Source organism: Nuphar pumila, chromosome 3, assembly GCF_984573655.1.
Source record: "Nuphar pumila chromosome 3, dmNupPumi1.hap1.1, whole genome shotgun sequence".
Classification (NCBI taxonomy): domain Eukaryota; kingdom Viridiplantae; phylum Streptophyta; class Magnoliopsida; order Nymphaeales; family Nymphaeaceae; genus Nuphar; species Nuphar pumila.
In genome coordinates, this window is record NC_143251.1 from 46,462,865 (window position 1) to 46,487,715 (window position 24,851).

At 40.4% G+C, this 24,851-nt stretch overlaps 1 pseudogene; it reads right to left on the reverse strand.

Moving 5' to 3' along the window:
• Positions 1-298: 298 nt before the first annotated feature.
• Positions 299-17,580, reverse strand: LOC149842787 (putative receptor-like protein kinase At2g42960; annotated as a pseudogene).
• Positions 17,581-24,851: the final 7,271 nt, after the last annotated feature.

Consider the following 24,851-nt stretch of genomic DNA (forward strand, 5'->3'; position numbering starts at 1 on the left):
AATCATGTGTGCTTGGCACATCTGCCAGTCTATTTACCAATTCTATACAAAATTGAGAGAGAGAGAGGGAGCTTTTCACTGTTAGACCAAAACATTTTCTCCAACTGAACCAACTTCCAGCTTAAGATTTTTCTGTTTCCTGAATTGTATTCTTTAACATGTCATCTGCATCACTCCACTAAGCATGTGCACTTTTATCTCTTGAAGGTTGTCAAAAGAGCACAAGGTATTTTCTCTGTCAGAAAAAAAGAAAGACATCTGACTGATTCTCTCTACCGCTTTCAACAGGAATCAAGATCTACTTTGGCATTGTTAGGTTGTCTTTCATTGACTCGATTTCTTTGCTGCCAACATGACTGCGCTTGTTCCTGCGGTCCTGCAAAAGATCACCAAAACCCAATGTTCATGAATGATACATGTATGCAAAAATCATAAGGAAACGTTTACAATTGGCTTGCTCTGTAAGACCTCACAGTAGAGGAATTCCTCTGCTTCAAGCATTCTGACAACTTGACCCATCTGGGGTCATTTTTCTGACTCGGGATCTACACAACGCAAAACAATAAGCAGTGCACGTTTCAGAGCCCTTGTAGATGGCTTAACTTCCAAGTTTGGATTTATAACTTCCTCAAAATGCCTACTTGACACCATCTGTTTGAGCCACTCCACGAGATTCATCTGTGTACAAGTATTCCCACACCCAAGGTTACTTGGACTTCAACTCTCTCTCTCTCTCTCTCTCTCTCTCTCTCTCTGTATTCCTGCAACCAAGCTGCAGGTGGCGATATGGGTATGACTTTATTTTTGTCCTTGGATCGAGCGCTCTCCAACTCGATTCAGGGGTTATTCATCAAAGAAGAAATCGTCTCGGCGGTGTAGGACTCCACTACAACAAAGTAGTAGATTAGCGACGACCACATTCCGTCGCTAATCCGTTGCTAACATGGTTAGCGACGGATTAGCAACAACGAGGCGACAGTATGCTTACGTCGCGAATATTTCGACGCTAACTGGCGACGGAATTATTCCGTCGCCAGGTCCATCGCTAATTGCGACGGAATAACGAGCGCTATATTCCGTCGCCAATCCGCCGGTACTAAACGGCGACCACGGCTTGGCGATGGATTTAATTCCGTCGCTATGCCGTCGCTAGATTAATATGAATAGCGACGGATGGTTCCGTCGCAAACACGAAAAAAAATTTAAAAAAATTTATTTGAAAATTAATTACCGAGAACTGTACAATTTCTATTTCCTGTACAATTTATATTTCCTGTAAATAAAAAACAAACCACAAAAAAAAATCATATAACAAGTATCTACAACAATTAATCGTTCCACCTTAAAATTAAGAAGTTTAATTATTTACAATTCAACAATTACAATTAGGAAAAATAAAAAAAATAGAACTTCTTCAACACAGTCCTCTAATCATCGCCAAGATTTTGTGCGTCTTCTTGTTCATTGTCTTTATCTGTCCCTTCAGCTCCACTACCCTGATTATCGCTAGCAGCCTACACAAGAAAAGAACAGTCAGTGTTGATAAACAAAATATAATGAAATAAATTACACACTATATGTGATTCTATCATGTGCTCATGTGTGATCTAAGGCAATAAAAAAACTCTATATGTGATTCTATCATGCTCATATGTGTGCTAAAGCAGTCAAAAAATTGAATATGTGATTATAGCATGTTCATATGTGTTCTAAGGCATCTAAAAAAACTCTATATGTGATTCTACCATGCTCAGATGTGCTTTAAGGCAGGCAAAAAACTATATATGTGATTCGATCATGCTCGTATGTGTGCTAAGGCAGTAAAAAAATTGAATATGTGAATATAGCATGCTCATATGTACTCTAAGGCAGGCAAAGCCAAAAATTTTATATGTGATTCTATCATAAATGATATATAACATGTTCATATGTGTTCTAAGGCAGTAAAAAAACTCTATATGTTATTATAGCATGCTCATATGTGTGCTAAGGCAGTCAAAAAACTGAATATGTGATTATAATATGCTCATATGTGTTCTTAGGCAGTCAAAAAACTGAATATGTGATTATAGCATGCTCATATGTGTTCTAATGCAGTCAAAAAAACTTTATATGTGATTCTATCATGCTCATATGTGCTCTAAGGCAGACAAAAAGTTATATATATATATATGATTCTATCATGCTCATATGTGTGCTAAGGCAGTCAAAAAATTGAATATGTGATTATAGCATGTTCATATGTGTTCTAAGGCATCTAAAAAAACTCTATATGTGATTCTACCATGCTCAGATGTGCTTTAAGGCAGGCAAAAAACTATATATGTGATTCGATCATGCTCGTATGTGTGCTAAGGCAGTCAAAAAAATGAATATGTGAATATAGCATGCTCATACGTGCTCTAAGGCAGGCAAAGCAACTTTATATGTGATTCTATCATGCTCATATGTGTGCTAAGGCAGTAAAAAAATTGAATATGTGATTATAGCATGTTCATATGTGTTCTAAGGCATCTAGAAAAACTCTATATGTGATTCTATCATGCTCAGATGTGCTTTAAGACAGTCAAAAAAACTATATATGTGATTATACCTGAGAGGGACCTAGAATCGAAGATCCCCTATCCTGAACAGCAGCCTTGATTTCATTTCGGAGAAAGGGGGCGACGGTGTATTGAAAGTAGTTATTCAGTGATTCATTAATGATCTCGCGTACATCATCACTGGAAAGAATAGTCGGCTGCTTGGAGCTTATGTCGGCGCAAGAAGTCGGTGAGCCGTAACTGGAAGAACCAATAACTGGTGAAGTGTTCATATTACTCCCAAACCCGAACACACGACCTTTTTTGGGTTCACCTGCTGCAGTCACCCATGCTGTAGGATCAAATGATGGATGCTAAGTAGCGTCTTCGCCATATCGCTCTACCATCTGTTGCTCATATGCCTCCTACAAAATAATGTTTAAAGTATTTATTAGTAATTAATGATAACATTATGATAACTTGCATATATATTGCAATGATTATTAATAGAATTAATACATACCGTTGTCGTTCTCGCCTTCTCTGATACGAAGACTCCCGTGGTCTTCCGTTTATGTGTTTCTACAAACACATCCTTATATGGTACACTGCCTCCTTTTTCTGCTTCCTGCGAAGTTAAATGACAAAAGATTTAGTACACAAGTTTGCAACAATACTTATAAAATTAATATTATATATTGATGAGTTACTATTTTCTTTAGGTGGCTCCCAAATGTCTTAGATCCACCTGTGTGTAGATGGGCTTCGGGCATCTTCGATCGATTTTGTGAAGCCTTCGCAGAGCGATTTTTAAATGCATCTTCCGCCCACTTATCGCACATTTCATCCCAGTAATCTCTCCTGATAGTAATAGGACCATGACCCTTCCACAGTAATGGATCATCTACTACGCCAGATGCTTTTTTTGCTGCAGTCTTCATAGTGTGCAGCATGTTTGCAAATCGATTGGCAGCCACCTTCTGCCACACCTTCCTTGCATCATTTTCTTCCACCGTAGTTGCGAAATGATTCGAAGCCTACAAATATTTTCAGAAAGTTAGTAGACATTGCTTAAATAAATTAAATATGAAACACATTAACTATGAGGAACAACTGTATACCATGAATAAGGACCACAATCTGTCTAACACCTCCTTTGGGTACTCTTTCCATTGAGCAACTGGTCCTGGTAGATGTTGAAGAAGTGAATTCCTAATCTCCCGTACTACTTCTTGTGGCTCAAACCTCGTGCTGCACATGAATTGTTACACAGTAAATATCAATATAAAATATTTAAAAGATATGCAATAATTGAAAACAAAATACTTACGGTCGATTATCGATATACACTATTCGAATGAGTCTTCTTGTGCCAGCCTGAGAAGACCATGTTTCCTGTGTTGGCTGTTGACTTGTGTGATCAACTGGTGTAGGTGGGTCGTGTACAGGCGCAACATCATCTGTAAAAAAATACATTAGAAATTCTCAGAATGTGCATTTGAACTAATCAAGCATCTAATTAGTTATATGATATACCTATCACAGGAGCCCGTGAAGATGAAGGTTGAGCTTGGCTACTACTGGATGAGCGACCACTATAACCTCCACGAACCATATTCTAACAAATAACATATGTCATACAATACATTCAAATAATTCACATCAAGTATTACAATGCATTCAAGTCATTCACATCAAGCATTGCAATGCATTCAAATAATTCAAATCATTGACATCAAGTATTGCACTAATTCAAATCATTCGTTAATTGCATAAATTATAATACATTCAGATAATTGAAATCATTCACATCAAGTATTACAATGCATTCGAATCATTCGTATCAAGTATTACAATACATTCAAATAAAATTTTTAATCATTCACACCAAGTATTGCAATACAACTCACATCAAGTATTACAATGCATTTAAATAGAGGTTTGTAGTATAAGATTTTGCTCACTAGCTTGAGAATTCTTCCTCGTCACTAGTTTGACTTTCTTCTTCTTCTTCTTCTTCTTCTTCTTCTTCTTCTTCTTCTTCTTCATTGTTTGCCCATCCACTTGGTACATCATTTGGATCACATTCCTCTATGAATGTTTAATCGGCCAATGGAGATATGACATGCATATCATGCGCAACATCGTGACCATATGCAAAGTCACATACATCATCTGATTGATAGTAATCACTGTCTTCAGCTAACTCATCTTCCTGTAACTGATCATACTCGGGGTATAGTTTGGATTTCACCTTGCAAACTGCCCACCATTCATTTCTATCTGACTTTTTTATACTCGGATATGAAGTATAATAAACTTGTTGAGCTTGCGAGGCTAATATGAATGGTTCATATGTTCCAAACCTGGATTTATGATTCACCTCCACAATGCCTGAAGCTTTGTCGAGTCTTGTTGCAGTTGGATCAAACCAATGACACTTGAATATCGTAACCCTGTTATTCATGCCTAAGTAAGTCAACTCCATTATTTCCTCTATAACACCGTAGTAATCATGTTCATTTTCATCGTAGCTGCTACCCTTGACACACACGCCACTATTTATCGTTGATTTGTTTATACCGTAGTCTTTTGTATGGAATCGATAACCATTTACGATATACCCGTTGTAGCATTGCACAACTTTTGTCGGACCATTTTCTAAATCACATATTCCTTGATCTTTAACATCACCATTGCGAACCTACGCACAAACATAAACAATGATTGTGATCACGATCAATTAAGTAACTTAGTGTTGTTTATAAGTACAAAATTTATGTTAGCTTCTTTACCAACTGTTTCAACCACTCCACAAACTTAGTTTCACGTTCTTTTTGTACTTCTGCATCAGTGAGATGTGAAACTTCATTTTGCAACTCCAGATCAAATCGTCTGCAAACCACAAATACTTATATTACCGAGTCATGTATCCACATATAGAACATAAAAGGATTTATAATCGAGTTGCATATACATATACTTACTCGATGTATGGGTCGATCGCTGAGCAATTAAAAAGAATATAGATGTGTGCTGCATCTTGCTCTCGATCTGTCAATAGCCTTGATCGGCAACTACCAAATGCATGCCCAAGTGGTTGAAATATCGACAGCTTGTCAGCTACAGTTACTTGTTCTCCATTATCGTTACGGGGCGGGCATGTGTAACGTGTTGGAATATGAGGTTCGAAGTACATAGATGAGAAATTTGAAATCTCTTCTAAAGTGTACGCCTCACAAATAGAGCCTTCTACTCTTGCTTTTTTACGAACCTTTTTTTTTAGGTCGAACATGCATCTGACAAGAATATACATTTCAAATTTTAAATATCTGTCATTAAAGAGACAAATATAAAAAAACATATACCTTTCAAATGGGTACATCCATCGATATTGCACAGGGCCACCAACCCTTAGTTCATATGGCAGATGTATGATTAAATGTTCCATAACATCGAAAAATGCTGGCGAAAATATCTTTTCTAATAGACAAACAGTGGTGATGACAGAGTCCTCGAGATTCTTTACATCTGATACAACGACCTCTGATGCGCACAATGTTCTGAAAAATCCGCTCAACACAGACAATACCCCCCATATAGGTTTGTCTAACATATCATGGAATGCTAGGGGTATCAATCATTGCATAAAGATATGACAATCATGGTTCTTCAACCCATATAACTGTCCATCGTCAATCTTCACAGCCCGAGCAATGTTAGAGACATATCCATCTGGAAATCTCAGTTGTCTCAACCATTGACATACATGTTTTATTTGATCAGGTCCGAGCACGTACTTTGCCTTTGGTTTCAGTACTTTGCCATTATACTCTTTGAGTTTCAATTCTGGTCTTTTACATATTAATTTTAAATCCATACGGGCCTTCGGATTATCCTTCGTTTTTCCTTTAATATTCATTACTGTATTGAACACATTATCAAACACATTTTTCTCTACATGCATCACATCCAAATTATGTCGTATCAATAGGGTCGGCCAATACGGTAGTTCCCAAAAAATAGATTTTTTCGTCCAATTGTGATCCTTCCCAAAACCACGGAAGGGTGTAGGACTGCGGGCATCTGTTAATACATCTGGAAAGTATCGCAATTTTCTTAGAATCTCTATGCCAGACAATCTTGAGGATGGACCTTCCGTTTCGGTTGTGCCTGCTGTAAATGCATTCTTTTGACGTCGGAACGGATGATCGCTGGGTAGAAATCGACGATGGCAATCAAACCAGCAAGGCTTCCTTCCATGCCTCAATCTAAAAGCTTTGGAATCCTCCATGCAGTACGGACAAGCCAACCTCCCATGTGTGCTCCAACCAGATAACATACCATATGCAGGGAAGTCACTGATTGTCTATAGAACAGCGGCCTTCATGTTGAAATTTTGTTTTTTGTGGGCATCATACGTGGTAACACCGTCATCCCACAGAACTTTTAATTCATCAATCAATGGCCTTAGATATACATCAAGATTTTGGCCAGGTGAGGTCGGACCAGGGATCAACAGAGACAAGAAAAGATTTGGACGTTTCATACACAAGCTTGGTGGAAGGTTGTATGGAGTTACAAATACTGGCTAGCATGAGTATGGAGTTGATCTACCCCCAAATGGATTAAATCCATCTGTACATAGACCGAGTCTAACATTTCGCACTTCCATTGCGAAGTTCTGATGAGTACGATCAAAGTGCTTCCAAGCTTCAGCGTCAACAGGATGCGTGATCTTGTTTTCATCGTGTCGAACTTTATTTGCATGCCATCTCATGTGTTTAGCTGTCCTTGAAGACATATACAATCACTGCAATCTAGGAGTGATAGGAAAGTAGCGGAGCGACTTGTATGAAACTTCCTTTGATCTCGTGCTACCATTGCCTCTTGTCTTTGGCTTGAACCGAGGATGCCCACATGACGGGCATGATATGTCGTTTTCCTGCTCCTTGAAATACAACATGCAGTGATTTGGACAAGCATCAATCTTTTTGTAACCCATACCTAGAGCGTTGACCATAACTTTCGCACGATAGAAATTTTGTGGCAATTTCTCATCTTTAGGCAACATACTCTTCACAATCATGCACAAACGGTCAAAACATGATTGACTCAAATTATACTCGGACTTCAAATTCATTAGTTGAAGAACTGCAGACAAGATAGTGTGACTCTCACAACCGTTCCAAAGTGGCTCATCAACATCTCTAAGTAAATCATAAAATCTACTAGCTGCATCGTTTGGTGATTCTTCATCTACGGTAGTTCTTACATCACTAGAACTCATAGCAGAACCTAGTTCTGTTCCTGCAGCATCAAATATCAAATTCGTATATGGATTATCGTGCACCACATTCACCCGTGCATCAAAATCGTTTCTAAATTCTTCTCCATGAAATGTCCAGTTCTGATAATCACTCACAAAACCCTTCCTGTATAGGTGATGTCTAACGCCATGAGGTTCTACAAATCGATTATTCTTACAAATCTTGCAGGGACACCTAATCCGACCTGTGGGATCTACCGTACTGACACTTGCCGTTGCAAATTCAATAAAACTGTCGACACCATCCATATATTCATGCGATAACTCATTGTCCACTATCCTACGGTACATCCATTCACGGTTTGCAGTCATTCTGTCGTATGATGTTACGAATAGTATCCTAACCAGTTAAAAGAGAACCATCAGAATGCTATGATGAAGAAAATATCAAATTTATCATGCAATATATGATGTCATACAATCACAAGAATTATGATGCATGCATTGATAACTTAATATTTTCATGTGCAAACTATTCATGACACGATACATTCATTTGAAGCATGCTTTCAGTATACAATTTCACATGGAAGACATAATCAAATTGAAAGTAACTACATGCAAGCATGGATACAATCACATCAAACATTGTAATACATCGAAATAATTCATATCAAACAAATGTCAAACATGTACCTGCAGCAAACACACTTCAATATCCCACTAACTACTACCATGCCTAGCATGGACTCCGTACTCCAAAAATAAGAACACTTCCATATTCATACATTAAAATCATGCAAAGCATGATCTCCGAACTCCAACAAAGCAGTCTTAGATATCAACAACTAAGTGAGTGTGTGAACAATAAAGTGTTACATTTAATAAATTAAATAACATGTGATGCGCTTGCATCACTTACACACCACGGGTATTTACCCGATTTGCATTGTTTTTGTCACTTACTTACCACGGGTGGCGGGGCACAAGCGAGTTCCGTTGAGAAATCTGCAAAAAACACTGTGTTAAAATGAAGTCATCACTTGCCGAAAAAAAAATAAGAGGCAGATGCAGTTTCACAGAACGCAGGGGGCGGCCCCTTTGCCGAAAACGCAGGGGGGCGACCCCCTGCCGGAAATGCAGGGGGGCCGACCCCCTGCGATGTGCTGCCGGAAACACACGAGGGCGACCCCCTGTCGGAAACGCATGGGGGGCGATGCGACCCCCTGCTGCCGGAAATGCAGGGGGGTCGACCCCCTGCCGGAAATGCAGGGGGTCGACCCCCTGCCGGAAATGCAGGGGGTCGACCCCCAGCCGAAAACACAGGGGGGGGGGGGGGGGGGCGACCCCCTGCTGCCTTTCCGGCAGAAGGGGGTCGACCCCCAGCCGAAAATACAGGGGGGCGACCCCCTGCTGCCGGAAACGCAGGGGGGTCGACCCCCTTCTGTCGGAAATGCAGGGGGTCGACCCCCAGCCGAAAACACAGGGGGGGCGACCCCCTGCTGCCGGAAATGCAGGGGGGTCGACCCCCTTCTGCCGGAAATACAGTGGGGTCGACCCCCTGCATTCCGGCAGGGGGTCGACCCCCTGCCGAAAACACAGGGGGGGGGGGGGGCGACCCCCTGCTGCCGAAAACGCAGGGGAGTCGACCCCCTGCTGCCGGAAATGCAGGGGGTCAACCCCCAGCCGAAAACACATGGGGCGACCCCCTGCTGCCGGAAACGCAGGGGGGTCGACCCCCTTCTGCCAGAAATGCAGGGGGGTTGACCCCCTGCTGGAAATGCAGGGGGTCGACCCCCAGCCGAAAACACAGGGGGGGGCGACCCCCTGCTGCCGGAAACGCAGGGGGGTCGACCCCCTTCTGCCGGAAATGCAGGGGGGTCGACCCCCTGCCGGAAATGCAGGGGGTCGACCCCCAGCCGAAAAAACAGGGGGGGCGACCGGGTAGTGGCGGAAATGATTACCTGCGCGTCGCCAGGCGGTGGCGGGAGGCGGGAGGCTAACGACGATCGGCGGCTGGCGAGCGGTGGACGGTGGGGGCCGGATAGAGGCCGACGGGCGGCGGGAGGGAGAGGGCGGCGGGCGGGAGCAAGGCAACGAAACAGGAAAAAGAGAAAGAGGGATGGGATTAGGGATTTACGCGACATTTCGCGACGGAATTATTCCGTCGCTAAGCCGTCGTAAATCAAAAATACCAAACGAGCGACGGAATATATTCTATCGCTAAGCCGTCGCTAATTAGCGACGGATTAGCGACGACATAATTCTCTCTCTAAATCCTTCGCTAAAATGGTTTTCTTATATTAAGAATTAGCGACAAAAAAATGATGTCGCTAATCCGTCGCTAATTAGCGACGGATTAGCGATAAAAGTTGTTTTTTCGCTAATCCGTTGCTAATTAGCGACAGATTCATGAAGAAAGGTTTCTCTAGCTAATCTGTCGCTAATTAGCGATGGATTTTTCTGTCGCTAATTTCCGTCGCTAATTAACAATTTTCTTGTAGTGCTCGTTTGGGTGGAAAGGTCCAGGTTTTGATGGGTATCCAGTGGATTTCTTTCGCATATTCTGGCAATGTGTTAAGAGTGACATTCTTAGTGTCTTCGCTGAGTTTCATCGCAATGGCAGATTGTCGATTTATGCTCACTTAGCAATTGTGTCACTTATTCCTAAGGAGGAAGCCGCATCGGATATCTCGCGGTTTCAACCTATATCAATGTTAGGGAGCTTATATCGCATTATTGCCAAGGTCTTGGCTAATAGGATGCGGTCAGTCGCTCCTAGGATTTTTTTGGAGGCTCAGTTTGCCTTCATTCCTAACAGAAGGCTTCAACATTCCTTCATTTTGGCCATCGAAGTGTTGCACTCTCTGAAGATCAGTGGGGGGGCCTTCTTCACTCTTAAGCTTGACTTTCATAAAGCCTACGACTCGGTTCATTGGTCGTTCCTCTTCAACATGTTGGCGAACCTGGGCTTCGGTAGGCGTTTCTCTAGCTGGGTGCATGAGTTGGTTACCAATGCCCAGTCACAGATTCAGATCAATGGGGTCAAGGGAAATCAGTTCAAACTTGGTCGTGGTCTTCGGCAAGGATGTCCTCTGTCTCTGTTACTCTTTAACATTGTCTCTGAAGGCATTGTAGTTTTGGTTAAGAGGGCAGTGGAGGATGGTCTAATTGAGTCTCTCGGTATACAGGAGTGCCGTAGTCAGATCCTGACCTTCGCTGATGACATAATTATCTTCGGAAGGGCGTTCATCCAACAAATGTTAAGATTCAAGCTTGTCCTTCTTTTTTTCCTATCGATGTCAGGGTTATCCATCAACTACGATAAGTGTTGTCTATCCATGGTCAATGCTCCTCCGTTAATGCTGGACATAGGCCAACGGATATTCGGCTGCTCGGTATCGGAAAACTCCTTTTCTTGCCTGGGTCTGCCGCTTCAAATCAGTCGTGTAAGAACGGCAGCCTGGAGCGCTACTATTCAAAGGGTTCAGAACAAAATATCGGGCTGGCAAGCTTCCTACCTTTCTATCGTGGGTAGACTGACTCTCATCAAGCACGTTCTTTCTATTGTGCCAAAATTTTTTATGTCTATGTTCTTGATGCCTATGGGGGTTAGTAAGAAGCTAACTCAGGTAGTGGCAAACTTTCTGTGGTTAGGGCGAGGTACCAACAACAAACGCCACCTCATAGGGTGGGACACACTTCGACTTCCCCTATGTAGGGGGGGGGGTTGGGAATCAAGGATCCAAGGCTGAGGAGTATGATTCTTGTCATGAAGCAGAGCTGACTTGCCCACTAACCTGGGTTCCCGTGTGCAAGCATGCTTCTGGCTAAATACGGAGGTGTGGAATCCTTGGTGGGGGCCACTAGCGTGCGTCAGCGAACAATGTCAAAGCTTCGTCGATCATGGATCCAAGCTTGGTCTGCAGTTATGTTACATAATGGTAATGTTGACTCGTTGTCTCAGTTCGTTGGACGCATCTTTGCTCCGAATGGATCTTTACGCTCAAAAGAAGGTTACCTCGCTCTCCTTCCGTCTGGGGTGGACCGGTTTCCGACGAGCATGCTCTGGGGCAAGGGTCCGACTTCGAGATCATGTTTCTTGGCTTGGCTAATCTTACACGATCGGGTGCACACTGACAATTTCCTCAAATCCATCGGATTTCATCAGCCGAGTAAATGTGTGTTGTGCGAGGCGGCTGAGGAATCTGAGTTTCACCTTTTTTGGAAGTGCTATGTCTTTCAAAACATTTTCAAGGTGACTTGGAATAAGCCGGGGGTCAGCGTGCACCTGGAATCGTTCGCCAGCGATTTGCTGTGGGGTCCTAAGCAAGTTCGTCATTGCAACTATTGGCGGATTATTTGGCGAACCTAGCTTCTCTCGTCATGGTGGGTTGTATGGATGACTCACAACAACGCTATCTTTCGACATATTCTGGCAGTGTTCAACAAAATGGTGAACCTTATTTTGGCGGACGTGTATGCCATTCTTCGCATCAATATCCCTGATCTTCAACACAATCTGCCCACAAGGACCACTCATGATCCAGGGTGATGCTCGCCGACAAACTGGAGTTGTTTCGTGTTTTTCTGTTATATTTTTTTCATTTTTCATTTCTCTTTCTTTTTTTTTTCCTTCGTTTTGGGGCTCCTTGGCATGTCTTGGGCCTGGTGGGTTATCTAGTAGGTTCAATGTTGGTTGAACCTGTTTAGTAATGTTGATGGTTATAGTTCGGCTCTCTCTCTATCTCTCGTGTGTGTGTGTTAGCGGCTTTACCTCATTGGCAGGCCGACCATAATCAACAGGGTCTCTTACAGTAATTGCCTCCTGCAAGAGGACACCAAAGATGTAAATATCACTCTTCTCATTCAATAGCCCAGTGTTCGCATATTCTAGTGCTACATATCTGAAATCACAGGAATGGTGTGATAGTTTAAAAATCATTAGAATTGTGTGCCCCTGTTGCAGATGATAATAAAGAAATATACAAGTATGCAGGCTGCAAGGAATCAAATTTGTACCCAAACATTCCCATCACTATTGTAGTTATATGACTCTTTCCTGATCCCAGGAGTTTAGCTAGTCCAAAATCAGAAACCTTCGCATTGAAATCTTCATCGATCATGCTATTGCTTGATTTTATGTCTCTATGAACAACTTTTGGTTCATTAGCTTGATGTAAATATGCAAGCCTACAGAAATTGGATCAATAACTTTATGATATGATTAAGCTATTAATCACATATTCCGTGCTCCTCACGCCAAAAGGAAAAAGTGGTCATCAAATTATTAGCAAAGGATACAGGCAGGATTTTGCTAATTGTGTCTTCAGAAATAGACTTACGCTTTGGCGGTGCACCATGAAGCCACTGCTCTAGGTTCCCATTGTTAACATATTCATACACCAACATTTTGTACTTCAATCCAGAAGAAAATAGATAAAAAAAGAAATTTGGAGAAGAAAAAATTATGATTCATATGAAAGTTGCATTGTAAGAACAAAATTTTATCATCAAAATTTTTATATTTTCTGCCTGTTAATTGAAATATGATTTCAAGATTAAGTAGATCTACCGTGCAAAAATTAGAAGAGAACTTTACATTCTATAGATAAGCAGAGAAGAAAATGCTTTACCTGTGAGTTCCCTCCACACAGTAACCTAATAGACGTACACGATTTTTGTGACTCACATGACCAATAGCCTCCACCTCTACTCTAAATTCCTTCTCTGCCTATCCCCTGTAATATTTCAATTGGAGTCAGATAGTAATATAAACATAAGACAGGAATGATGATGGTCAACTTTATTGAAGTTACATGTTGTTAAGGAGCTTCTTCATAGCTACAGATGTCCCATTGATCAACTGTCCTTTATACACAACCCCATATCCACCCTCACCAAGCATGTTATCCCTTGAGAATCGATTAGTTGCCAACTCTAAATCCCTTAAAGTAAACCAATGCCCCCAACCAAGATGTGATACCTCAGGCAAACCTGTTAATGGTGAAGCTGTCCTGAAACCATATGATAAAGATGACATGCCCCGAATTTCCATCATCACCTGACTCGTAGAAAAATACCAAATGTGCAAAAACAAAAACACCAAAAAAAAGAAAAAGGAAAAAACAATCAGAGCAAACTCAAAATCTGGAGCAAAAGAGTCATACCTCTTCTGCTCTAGGCCACTGTAAAACGAACCCGTTTGAAACCCTCCCGATCAACAGCAACAAAGAAATAAAGATTTCTTCTTTTTCCTCTTATTCTTATTCTTGTATATGTATTTAAGGAAGGAAATGAGCAACACCCACAAAATTTTCAGGCCATTAAAATCCAAAACCCCTAAGAATAGGTGAAGGGATTAAGGAAAGTGTGGTTTTTAGGAGATGGGTCTTTATTGGTAAGCCAGAAAACCACTTAGAGAAGAGGTTTCAAGGGAGGGGGCGGCTGGATGTTAAATCTGAGACATTTTTGTAGGAGAGTTGTTGCGTCAAGTGCTAGGTGCAACGAAGAGAGGAAAGATATCAAGAAAAAAGAACAGTAAAAGTAAAGCCAACCACTGGGGGTGTTAGCAACGATGTTGCTCCGGCGAGGCCACGGACGGGGAAAGGAAAAAGAGGAGGGAGGAGAAGAAGGGAAAGAGGCGAAGGCAGTGGTGGTTACGGCGATAGCACCCGGCTCCGGCCGATTGCGGATGGGAAAAGAGAGGATTTGGGGGTAATCAGAGAGAGAGGGAGAACTTCGCGCTCATTTTTTTATCGATAAGTAGCGACGGAAATATTATGTCTCAAACTTCATCATGAATTAGCGATGAAAATTTTGTCGTTAATTAGCGACGAAGATTGAGACTGAATGTTTTCATCGCTAATCCGTCGCTAATTCGCGATGGAGTTGGAGACCGAATGTGTCTGTCGCTAATTCTAATTTTAGGGATGGCTAGTTTTCTCTAGTTAATCTATCGCAAATTTGCGACAAAACTAATCCGTCATAAATTTTCGTCGTTAATTAACGTTTTTCTTGTAGTGGCCTAGGCTCAAAGCGGGCTAACTCAAGGCCATGGGCTGGCCCAAACCGGGCTTTTGACTTGGCTTGTCAATTGACGGGTTGGGGCCAACTAGTTAGCCTAATCTATTATGGGTTGGGCTGGCTCGTTATCCACCCCTAACTCCATTAATATTAGTGTCTTATCCACCGTTTCTCTGATGTTGTCATGAAGAGACGAAGGACGAGCATCGCTAACTACTTGCTCTTCAAGGGCTCTCCCTATTTTGAAATTTTCTAGAAATAAAAGCAAAGAAAAAAGAGAAAGTGTGAGACTAATAATGGGTTTGAACATGGATCATATAGACCCAAATCACGCCTCACTCTCAGTTTGCATCATTCTCCCAGTTGTAGAAAAAGCACACCCTCAATTTTGCTCTTTGTATATGCTTCTTCCAATTGTGTTTTATCCTGTGTATTAGGGACCACGATATGCATGATGAAGGCCTTGTTTGGATTACATGGGCTAAAACCTGTTATTTGGCAAATCAAGTTTGCCAAAAACCAACATGAACAAGGCTGTTTGTGTTATGAGTGTTGAATTTTGGACATGTTCTGATCTATGATCCTACTCGAAATATTTTGGTGATTGTACAATGTTATTTTTTAATGGGGGTTTGTTACCACTGAAGACTGTTAGGTGTGATATTAGAGCTCATCACAAACCCCTCTGGGGTGTGGCCCCCGTGACATGGACTTGTCTAGTTTTGTATTTTTTTTAATCGATTAGGGTTTTATGCCCTTCATCATATAAGCCTCTTCCTTTTGAAAGTAGGGTATGTGAGTTTTGGTGGTATTGGGGATTAGGGTTTGAAGAGCTCTGTATCTCACCTTTGTATTTCTTTAGGGTTTCTTGCTCCTTCTCCCCTTAACGTAGTCTTGAGTGATGAACCACGTGAATCTTATGTATTCACTCTGTTCTTTTCTTCTCTTTATCTTGTGCTTTACTTCATTTCGGTTGTGGTTTTGCATACCAATTTGAATGACAACAAACTTGGTCATAAAAAACCGAAAAAAGCCTGCCATTTCCTGACTAGCCACCGGTTGGGAAATGGCTTGGTCGGTGTTGCCTTTGTCAGATGACACAGGCCAAGCCATTTCTCGGCTGGTGGCTAGTTGGGAAATGGCTGAGCCAGTGTTGCTTGGTGTAGGTGACACTGACCTGGCCGTTTTCTAGCCTAAAAATGGCTGGCCAACTCATTTTAAAAAAGATTAAAAAACTTCATTTTTTTGGCTATTTTCGTGTCAAGAAATGGTTAGGTCAATGTCACCATTGTCAATCGGCATGGGCGACATTGGCTCGGCCAATTCTTGGTCATTGTCTGTCCAAAAAAGCGTTAGTCATTCTTTTTTTTTTTTATTCAAAAATTGTAAAAATAAACCAACTTTTTCCAACCATTTTCCACCCGCTCACCCACGAAAAATGGTCATGTTGGTACCATCTGATGAAGACAGTACTCGTCTGGACATTTTCCAACCAAAATGGCTGAACACACGAGGTTAGAAGGGTTCCATGGGGAAGAAGGGGGAAAGAGGGAGTAACGGACTGGGAACATGTTCCCCCTCCCCTAATAAACCTGGTTGGAAAAAACTGCAGAAAACCTGTTTTGCAAAATTGAGTTAAAAACCAAGTTTTGTCCCAAACCAAGGTGGCCCAACCAAGTTTTCAACTTGATTTTGGGTGTCATCCAAACAGTACCAAAATTTGGAACACTCTATAAGTTGAAAACACAATTCATAAGTGCATGAGAAACATAGGAAGGCCAACGGTGCACTTTTCTAGCCACTCTTAAGCATCTTGCATGCTACTATGATAAACTGGAATTAGGCTAAATTGAATGACAAAATGTGTCTAGGGTGGGGATTAGGTTTAGTGTTAGGATGGTCGTGTCGGTCTTAATTTTTGTCTGGTTGGTGGTGTTCCACATCTACTCTAAATGTGTCTTTTTGGCTTCTATCCTCTGAAAATCATATGGAACTTTTGTTTTCGTTGTGGCAACAAATATTGAACCTAAAAGATGGGAATATTAGGGCATGTTTATAATGTCTTGTGATTCTAGAATTTCTCAAGATCCTGTGAATGTAAATCATAATTAGAACACATTATCAGGATTAGTGAAACAAGAGAAAAGTACAAGTGGTGACCTAATGGGTCAAAAAATAGAGCTTCAACTAAGTACGCTCAGAGGAATGCGTATACACGTGCTATCTTTCAAACGATAGCTGCCCCACTTAGGATTAAGTCCTCGGTGCAATGGGTACTTACTACAAGAAAAACATTAATTAGCGACGAAAATTTATGACAAAAATAATTCGTCACAAATTTACGATGGATTAGCTAGAGAAAACTAGTCATCCTTAAAATTGGAATTAGTTGCAGAATTAGTGATGAAAAAATTGTCTCAAAATCCGTCGCTAATTAGCGACAAAAACATTCTTTCTCAAACTTCATCGAAATTTCGTGATGGATGAGCGACATAATTTTTCTGTCGCTAATTAATGATAGATTTTGAGATAAAATTATTCTGTCACTAATCCGTCGCTACTTTTCAATGTAAAACGGCTCATCTAGGGCACAAAATTCTCTCATCTCCATGCTCTCACTCTCTCTCCTCTCTTTCAGCAATCCACCTCCCTTTCTCCTCCCTCGCTCATTCCCCCTCTGTCACCTCTCATCCTTCGAGCAGACACCGGCGACCGAAGCCGCCGGCCACCCCTCCGAACACCACCACTGTATCCTTCTTCCATGCTGCCACCGACGACCACTGACCGTCGGCCACCCCCTCTTCGATCGAACCCCCAAACCCTCTCCCTCACTCGACTCTCATAGTCGAACCCTCACTCACCTCGCCTGTCGTCTGCACCTGACGTTGGTGCTCTTCCTCTCGTCGATCCCTTTTTAGGTAACCTCTCACCCCCTCTCTCTTTCTCCCGTGTCTTCTTCTTCTACTACTTCTCCTTCTCTTTCTTTTTTGTTGACTGGCAGATGCCTGTCGTTCTTCTTTTTTGGCAAACCATGGTCGACCGGCAGGGGCTAAAGCCCCTGCCAGTTTTTCTAACAGATCGGCAGAGGAGACACCCTCTGTCGCCTGTGACAAAGTTTTCAACAGGGGCTTTGGGTCCTGCCTCGTTCCTTCCGGCCGGCAGGGGCTTTGCCCCTACTACCTGTGTGTTTTCGGCATGCAAGAGCAAGGCCCTTGCCCCACCCATTCCTTCTTTTTCTCCAGAGAGGGATCGAGTTCCCTCCCTGTCTTCTTTTTCTTGGGTTTTGAGGGAGGGGCTTAGCCCCTCTCGTTTCTTCTTCGTAAGGGAGGGGCCGAGACCCCATCCCTGTTGCTTGGGTTATGAGGGAGGGGTTTGGCCCCTCCCTCGTTTCTTCTTTGTTTTCATTCGGTCAGCAGAGGGCAGAGCCCCCTGTCCTTGGTTCTTTCAGTCGACAAGGGGTGGAGCCCCTCCGCCCCCTGTCCACTTTGTTTCTCTGATCGGTAGGGGCTCTGCCTCCCTGCTGTTGTCTTTTCTCGTGGGGTAGGGAGGGCGAAGCCCCTACCTGAGTGGTTCTTTTGCCAACAAGGAGATGGGGCTCTACCCCCTGTCGTATTCCCCTTTCGTCAGGTAGGGTGGGGTGACGCCCTCTGCCTGTGTCTTTGTCTTTGGCTGACAGTCTTTGTCATTGCATGTGCATAGCAGAGCAGAATGTGCGGTGCTTAATGCTAAGCATCGCATGCGACTTAAAATGTCATGCAAAAAGAAACAAGAAAAATGCAAATGCAAAATCATGCAAATCGGGTAAATACCCGTAGTGAATAAGTGATGCAAGTGCATCACATGTTATTTACTTCCTTGGATGCAACATTTTTCTGCTCACACACTCACTTAGTTGTAGATATCTAAGACTGTTTTGCTGGGTTTTAGAGATCATGTTGAACATGATTTGAATGTATGGGAATAGAAGTGCTCTTATTTTTGGAGTTCGGAGACCATGCTAGTCATAGTTGTAGTTAGCGGGATATTGGAGTATGTTTGCTGCATGTATATATTTGACATTGTTGTGATATGAATGATTTCAATGTATTGTAATGTTTGACATGACTATTCATGCTTACATGAAGTTATTTTTTATTTGATTATGTATTCCATGTGAAATTGTATCATGAAAACATGCTTAAAATGAATATATCATGTTTGTGAAAGTGATTTCATCTTTCTAAATGTCTCTGTGATGTGTGTAAATATGATGTGATAGTGTTACACATGAAAATATTGAATTATCAATGCATGCATAATAGTTCATGAAATTGCATTTTATGTTAAGCATGTTTATGGTAGAGAGGAGAAGAAAATTTATGCATCAACTAAAACAAAAAAATTGTTCACCAACAATCACCAAATAAGAATTTCTAACAGATTTGTAAACCACAACAAAGTGTTAACCAACTCAACACAAGCAACAAGTAAAATGAAGACTTTATGACCTATAATATGCAAATTATAGCAAACCAAAAAGGAGAAATCAGTCATTTCATTTTCATTAACTTGAAAAAATGGAACCTACTTTATAATTTTATCTGAAAGTGTGAAAAACTACTTTTGTGTAACACTAGTTTTCTTGGAGGTGAATGACATCATATATATATATATATATATATATATATATATATATATATATATCAAATCATTTCATCCACCATCAATGCATGATAAATTATATATTTTCTTCATCATAGCATTATTATGATTCTCTTTTAACTGGTGAAGATAATATCCGTAACATCATAGGACAAAATGGCTCCAAATCGTGAATGGATGTATTGTAGGATAGTTGATAATGAGGTATCGATTGAATATATGATGGTGTTGAAAGTTTTATTGAATTTGCAACGACAAATGTTAGTACAGTGAATCCCACCGGTCGGATCAGGTGCCTCTGCACGATGTGTAAGAATAATCAATTTGTAGAACCTCATGATGTTAGACATCACCTATACAGGAAGGGTTTTGTCAGTGGTTATCAGAATTGGATGCTTCATGGTGAAGAATTTTGGAACAATTTTGATGCACGGGTGGATGTGGATAATCCATATATAGATTTGATATTTGATGTCATATGACCAGAACTGGGTTCTGCTATGGGTCCTAGTGATGTACCAACTGAGGTAGAGGAAGAAGCAACAAACGATGTAGCTAGTAGATTTTATGACTTACTTAGAGATGTTGATGAGCCACTGTGAAATGGTTGCGAGAGTCACACTATCTTATCTACAGTTCTTCAACTACTGAATTTGAAGTTAGAGTATAATTTGAGTCAATCATGTTTTGACCGTCTGTGCTCTATTGTGAAGAGTATGTTGCCCAAAGATGAGAAATTACCATAAAATTTCTATCGTGTGAAGGTTATGGTCAACGCTCTAGGTATGGAGTATCAAAAGATAGATGTTTATCCAAATCACTGCATGTTGTATTTTAAAGATCAAGAAAATAACAAATCATGTCTGTCATGTGGGCATCATCGGTTCAAGCCAAAGACAAGGAGAAATGCTAGCACGAGGTCAAAAGAAGTGTCATACAAGTTACTTCGCTACTTTCCTCTCACCTCTAGATTACAACGACTGTATATGTCTTCGAGGACAGCTAAACACATGAGATGACATGCAAATAAAGTTTGACATGATGATGATAAGATCACGCATCCTGTTGATGTGGAAGCTTGGAATCACTTTGATCGTACTCATTAGAATTTCGCAATGGAAGTGAAAAATGTTAGACTTGGTTTATGTATAGATGAATTTAATTCATTTGAGGGTAGATCAACCTCATACTCGTGTTGACCGATATTTTTCACCCCATATATTCTTTCTCCAAGCTTGTGTATGAAGTGTCAAAATCTTTTCTTGTCTCTATTAATCCCTGGTTTGATGTCTTCAGGCCAAAATCTTGATGTATATTTAAGGTCATTGATTGATGAACTGAAAATACTGTGGGATGACAGTGTTCTCACGTACGATGCCCATAAAAAATAAAACTTCAATATGAAGATTGTTGTTCTATGGCCAATTAGTGACTTCCCTGCATATGGTATGTTATCTGGTTGGAGCACACGTGGGAGGTTGGCATGTCCGTACTGCATGAAGGATACAAAATCTTTTAGATTGGCGTATGAAAGGAAGCCATGTTGGTTTGATTGTCACCATCGATTTCTACCCAGCGACCATCTATTTCAACGATAAAGGAATGTGTTTTGAGCATGCACAACTGAAATAGAAGGTTCACCTACACGGTTGTCTGGCATAGAGATTTTAAGATGATTGTGATACTTTTCATATAGACTGAAAGATGCCCATAGTGCAATGCCCTTCCTTGGATTTGAAAAGGATCACAATTAGACAAAGAAATCTATATTTTGGGAACTATTATATTGGTTGACCTTATTGATATGACATAATTTGGATGTGATGCATGTGAAGAAAATTGTGTTTGATAATGTGTTCAATACAATAATGAATGTCAAAGGAAAAATGAAGGATAATTTGAAGGTCCTTATGGATTTAAAAGTAATATATAAAAGACCAGAATTGAAACTCCAAGAGTATAATGGCAAAATACTGAAATCAAAGATAAGGTATGTGCTTGGACCAGATCAAGTAAAACAAGTATGTCAGTGATTGAGACAGTTGAGATTTTTAGATGGATATGTCTCTAACATTGCTCGGGCTGTGAAGATAAATGAGGGACAATTATATAGGTTGAAGAACCATGATTTTTATGTCATCATGCAACGGTTGATTCCCCTGGCATTCCATGATATGTTAGACAAGCCTCTATGGAGGGTATTATCCGAGTTGAGTCAATTTTTTAGAACATTGTATGCATCGGAGTTGTAGTAACTGAGGTAAAGAATTTTAAGGATTCTGTCGTCACTATTATTTGTCAGTTAGAGAAGATATTTCTATGAGCATTTTTTGACATTATGGAACATGTGATCATACACTTGCCAAATGAACTTAGGGTTGGTGGTCCTGTGCAATATCAGTGGATGTACCTATTTGAAAGGTATATTTTTATTTATATTTTTCTCTCTAATGCTATTGGAAATTTATTGTATTACGAGATGTATATTGTTGACAGATACATGTTTGACCTCAAAAAAAGGGTTTGAAATAAAGCAAGAGTGGAGGGTTCAATTTGTGAGGCGTACACTTTAGAAGAGATTTCAATTTTCTCATCTATGTACTTTGAGCCTCACATTCCAACATGTTACACTTGCCCACCTCGTAATGATGATAGAGAACAAGTTATTATGGCTGACAAACTATCAATATTTAAACCACTTGAGAATGCATTTGGCAGTTGTCGGTCAAGACTCTTGAAAGATCGAGAGTAAGACGCATCACAAATCTATGTCCTTTTTAATTGCTTAGAGATCGACCTCTATACCGAGTAAGTATACATAATATGTTACACTAAGTTCTCTACGTACATGGTTTAGAAATATAATTATTTGTTAAGTACAGACGATTTGATCTAGAGTTGCGAAGAAAACTTCCACATCTCACTTATTCAGAAGTACTCATGCAACTATGCTCCTAGGATACAACTAAGCTTTCGCCTACTCGCAAAAAATTAGTCCTCGCCCTACATTGGGTGAGATTGATATCCTCGGCATGAACCACCTTCAACAACCTCTTAACTAGGATAGGAAGATCTAGGTTCGAATTGGGTATAGATCTTGAGTTTGGATGTATGTATGAATCCAAACTTTAAGTGGGTATAGATTCGAATAACAATTGGATCATAATCTTAGTAATTGATCTGAACATCAACTGAGACTATATAGTAGATGGATCTGGATCCAAATAGCAATTAGCTTTGGATCCAAATAGCAACTGAATTTGAATTTGAATTTGAATAACAATTAGATCGAGATTCGAACAACAACCGGATATGGGTCTGTTCAGTAATTAAATCTAGATCCTGGATAGGGATTTAAACAACAACTAGATCTGGATAGTAATTGGATTAGGATCTTAGTAGTAAATCAGGCCATCAACTGAATTTGGATAGCAGATGGACATAGATTTGAATAACAACTGGATCTGAAATACAACTGGATTTGAATCTCAAGATTGGATCTGAACTAGAAGTGAATATGAATCTGAACTGCAACTCTAAAACCAAATAGGAGAGTGAGAGAGAGTGAGTAGAGTAGAGCAGAGCTCATGGGAGAGGGAGAGAGAGCACTTGAGAGTGCGAGGAGATGAGAGAAATGAGAAAGAGTTGAAGTTTATATAGGCCCAAGCCCAAGGCCACAAAGGGCCTTTAAAAAGCCAAATAGTCAACTATAAATGGGTGATGGTTAGCTAAAGAGGGTACCCAAACATGGTGCAAAATGACACTAGAAGGGTCAGGACCGACCTTGACTGAGTTAAAAGGTCATTGATCAACAAATCAAGGATAAGGGCAGCTATTGGACTGTTTTGGACCATAAATATCCATTCAAAACCATTAGGCTTGGTACAAATGGATCTGGATAAGATAAAAAAATATTTGAATAGGTTTACTGCAAAGTCAAAGCTAATAAATGGGGAGGTCAAAGTCAATTTTAGACTTAAGGATTAAATCTATCTAAAGTACTAAAAAGATAAGTCAAAGACCAAATCCAAGGTCCAAGTCCAAAGTCAAAGGTCAATGGTCAATGGATAAGGGTCAGGATCAAGACCAAGATCATGGTCAAGGTCAAGATCTAAGATTCAAAATCCAAGATCCAAGAATAAAGTAATACACAGGTGCATGATCTAATGCCCTTAAGGGCCTTGCCCTTTAAGGCACCACCCCTCTATATAAGGACAAGAGTTTTCCCAAAAACCTTCAATGCGAGACTAAACTTTTGTAAAGAACTCATTACCCACAAACTTAGGGAAAAAAAAATAGAAGGAATACATAGGGATAGTTTTGAGTTAAATTCTAACAATCTCTCATGTGGATCAAAGCTATAGAAGAGGACTACAAAGGTTGTTAGTGAAAATTCAGTGCACAAGTGAAGGTACCTTTTGGGTTTCAACCGCCACGCTAATGTTACTTAGTCTTAATCAATTTAGGACCTTAATAGTGTTAGCTTTGAATTGAGAATCCTAATTGACCTTCCAGACACCATAACACATACTTTCACTTTAGGTGGACATATTGTATATACCAATATGTAGAAGCCGCACATTAAGGGTCATGTGTTGTATCCCAATTTCATGAGTGCTCTAGAGACAAAGTCTAAATCCAATAGAAGGTGACCCCTACCTTCACACTCACATAGGTAAGTTCATCAAAAGTATAAAGTTGTTTGAAATACCTCATCTCTTATTAAGAGTTCAATTTGAATTCAACCTCCGTACACAGGTTTTAAGCATAATGAAAAACTTATTAAGTGCTTAATCTCACACTCAAAGACTTATTTTTTCATTGAACTACTCGACATGATTTGACCTTTATCGTGTGGTTGGGTTTCTGTCAATGATGATTATTTTTTATAGACTTTAACCCCATTCTCCTTGATGTCTTAAATATGATATCTCGAAAAAGTCCCTTTGTCAATGGATCTGCTAAGTTTTGATAAGATTTCATATATTCAATTGAAATTACTCATTACTTGAGTAAACTATTTATATAATTATGCTTTAGACTGATATGTCTAGATTTTTCACCATAAATATTATTTTCTATTTTGTATATAGTTGCTTGACTATTACATCACACAGCTATCAGCGGTACTGGCTTATCTCCTAATGATATCTTCATTAAGAGATTCTTTAGCCACTCAGCTTTTAAACTAGTTGATGTTAGTGCTATCAACTCTGCTTTCATTGTAGAATGAGTTATCACAGTTTGCTTCTTGGATTTCAAAGCAATTGCTCTAGATCCAAGGGTAAATATCTAACCACTTGTGGATATTGACTCATTAGAATCAGAATTCTAGTTTGCATCACTATACCCTTCAACTACAGTGGGTTCTCTTTCATAGAATATTTTATATT